The sequence below is a fragment of the Gossypium hirsutum genome, chromosome D06 (genome assembly GCF_007990345.1).
Source record: "Gossypium hirsutum isolate 1008001.06 chromosome D06, Gossypium_hirsutum_v2.1, whole genome shotgun sequence".
Classification (NCBI taxonomy): Eukaryota; Viridiplantae; Streptophyta; class Magnoliopsida; order Malvales; family Malvaceae; genus Gossypium; species Gossypium hirsutum.
This window is the reverse complement of record NC_053442.1, coordinates 15,021,892-15,025,860: the sequence shown is the minus strand read 5'-3', so window position 1 is coordinate 15,025,860 and position 3,969 is coordinate 15,021,892.

The window sequence follows — 3,969 nt, the reverse complement described above, 5'->3', positions numbered from 1 at the left end:
ATTATGCACGTTTACCATAGGGGAAAAAACCGAGAGAGAGAGAGAGATGTGGTATCCATGAAACTTAAGGAAGTCGCTGTAGAAGAAACTGAAATTGGCTTTAGTTTGACACGAGGAAACTAACGACCACCCATTGTTCTTTAGCATCGTTGTCTGTCCCAATGTGGTCCAATTAATCTCATCACTATTTTTATTAGGTTCTTAGACGATTTTAATTTTTTTTTAAACAAACACCAATCTTATTATTTTTTATAAAAAAATTTATAAGAGCAACAAGGATTGTAATTACAAATAATCCGAACCAGTTATGGAATATATACAACATGGTTTATAATGGTAATTCTTAAATCTTATTATTAAGCTATAGCTTTATTGACCTAATGCTATTATTTTAAGGTATAATTGTCAAAAATACCCTTAATGTTTATGGGTTTGAATCCTTAATCTTTTTTCTTTTTAGATTGACACCTTCAACGTTACGATTTTTTAGAAATCAACCCAATTTTAACAGGAAATGTGAGTTAACCGTTAGTCAAACCGCATATTAACTAAGTAATCTATGTGGCATGCCACATAAGCACGAGGTGACGACGTTTATAAACAAAATTGTTTAACATTTTTTTGTTCATTTTGTTTCAATCTTCTTCTTTCTTCTCCTCTTTCTCTCTTCCCCTCTAACTATTGTTGCCATTGTGTCCAATCTTCACTATCATCACCTTTCCTCTCACTCCTCACTCTTCCAATTTCACCACCTCTCCGTTCCCTCTCACTCCTCACCATTGCAAAAAGAGGAATCACTATCGTAACCCAATTTAGGGTTTTAGTTTTCTTTTAAATTAATAAAAAACCAGAAAAATCAAACGTTGCTTTGCTTGGTTTAGGTTTGCTTGCTTTCGGTATATTTGATACCCTTCTTTGCTTTTCAATTCATTTACCCATTTATTGCTTCACCTTCTCTAATTTTCTCAGGAACCAAACAGGGGAAATTTGGGTTTTTGTTCTGAAAATTAAATGACTTTCAATGATGACGAGGGAGGAGAAGTTGGGAATTTTACATACCTTTCTAGTGTTATTGGTTGCCGTTATTCTCAAACAAGTTGGCACTTTTTTAATGGATAAGGTCAATACCTTTTCTTTATCCCCAGTTTCATGCCTTTGTTATATTGCTCTGTTTATGATCTATGTGGATTGTTAATGGTTAGGTTTATTCTGGGTTTTCTTTCTTTTCTTCAAATTTTATCAATAGGATGAAAGATAATTGCACGTGCAAAAAGCTTGTTCCGATGGCAATTGATAAGGCAAGGGAAGTGAAAGGGTTCCCCTGTAGGTGGAAGATGATAATTTCGAAACTCAAGCGAATCCCTTTATGTTTATTGGACTTGCCGACCCATCCTTGCTTTTCGAAAAATGCTCTTTGTAAGGAACAATTACAGGCTATTTCGAAAACAAAGTTTTTGCATTTTTGGAAGTTATGCATACTTTTAATTTTAAATTTTTATAATTTTCAAAAATAGATTATGATTTTTTTTTAGTTTTTTAATCATTTTCAGAGTTTAAAGATTTTTTTGGACTTTTTTTAATTTTTAATGATTTTTTAGTTTTGTTTATATTTTTAAAAAAATTTAATTGAAATTTTTACTTTTCCTTAACACGCAGCAAAATGTCATTGGTTGATTAGAATTTTTTAATGAAACTTTGGGTCAGGGTAATGGGGATTACAAAATGAAAATATAGAGGCCAAACTAATACAAAAAATAAAGTACAAGGGCCAAAACGATAAAAAAATAGTACATGTACCAAAGTGATAATTTAGCTATAATACATGGGCTAAATGATGTATTAAGCCTTAAATTTTTAACATTTTAGTAAGTATTTTCATTAAAAATAGCAATTCAACTCTTTTATAAACTTGAGGGCCAATTTTAGCTAAAAAAAAGGGGTCAAATTGACAAAATAAGTAAATGTTAAGAGTTAATTTTGTTATTATGTCTTTTTTAAACAATATATATTCTCTCCATTAAAATTTAATCATATTTGATTCTTTTTAATTGTAGAATAGCTAAATTAATTTATTAAGTTATAAAGCGACTAATTCAATTCGAGCCCTATAATAAAACATTTTGAAAAAATGTTAAATGTGATTGGTTATATATAGAAAAATTGTGAAATTATTAAAATATCCTTACTTTAAAGGGTAATTAATATTTTTATAAGGGTATTTTCATATTTTCATGCTTTTATATAATCTTAAAAAACAACAATTGAAAGACATTATTTGGGAATCAAACACAATACCAGCAAATTCATATAAAAAATCGTTGTCACTCCACTAATAATCATTTGCCGATATATTTTTATAAATATATTTTTCTTAATATAAAATATTTTTGTTTATCTACATCGTGGGTGTCATAAAATATAGTGTTTTCAAACTACCTCACGTTAATGCAAATCAATAAATTGGAAAATGTAAGAGAAAAATTAATAGTAAAACTGTAACACCCTTAACCTATATCCATTGTTGGAACAGGGTTACGGTGTATTACCGAAGTTTACAGATAAAATACAATTAATTCATATTATTTACTATTCATATCCGAAATCAATTATATTGTCTCTTAAATGGGCCCTCGAGGCCCAAAATATGTATTTAAAATAAGTCGGGACTAAATCGGGAACTTAGAGAATTTTTCGCAAAATTTCAAAATTTTTCCTAGGTGCAGGGGACACACACCCGTGTGGCTAGGTCATGTGGCTCACATGGCCAAATGACACGCATATGTCTCATGCCGTGTGGGTATTCAAAATAGGGGAACACGGCTGTGTCCCAGCCCATGTTCAATTTAGGGTGCTTATTGACTTGGGTCAGACGGCCAAGCCACACGCCCGTGTGCTAGGCCGTGTGATCAATTTAATTTGCATTAATTAGGTGCAGGGGTCACACGGCCAAGAGCCGTGTGTCACACACGCCCAAGTGCTAAGCCGTGTGTCACACACGGCTGAGACACACGCTCGTGTCTCTGCCCGTGTGGACGAAAATAGGTAATTTCCTAGGCTACTTTTCTCACCCAATTTGCCTTCCACCTACAACAACATTTAAGCATATTCACAAGCCAATTCATAACCCTTAAATCAAGCCAAAAACTAAGTCTTATGCATGATATATCATCACATTTATTCAAGTAATCAACTTACCAAATTGACCAAGTACTCATTTAAGCATGTTTATACCTAATATACTAATCCAACCAATCCAAGCACACACATACCAAACATAATATAATCTCATATAACTATACACACCAAAACATGTCATCACTAACCATTCTAATGGCTAATTACAACCAAATATTTATATGCCATCATTTGGCCAATTTAACCTATACATGCCATTATACCCAAAAGAAATTTGTTATTTATACCAAAATGAGCTGAAGGATAGTGTGATGTTGCTCTGACCCACTTCCAACCTTTACGAGCTTCCAAGTAATATAAAATAGAGGAAATAAAATAGAGTAAGCATCTAATGCTTAGTAAGTTTGTATAACGGGAAATTAACTTACCATTCATATTCATTAAAATAAACATATAAAATGCATCCAAGCAATTTGGTTAATAGCCTAAAATGTACAACTTCATCAAATATGTTAGTTATGTATTTCATATGAATAACAAGCACAAGGATGAGCTCATCAAATATCATGTTTCCATGTAAATACGGGTAATAATACATTCAGAATTCATCTTAACTTATATCAGAGTTTCACCCGTTGAATCCTTTGAAATCTCGATGGATACATGGGTAGTACACACAAAGTGTACAATACTGTAATTCCGTCAACTCATATTTAGGAGCACTTATAAAAGCACATAAACGGAAAGCTCATGTGAGCCATGTAACAGGAAGCTTATCCAAGCTATAACAGGAAGCTCATACGAGCCTATAACGAGTAGCTCCGAAGAGTCATT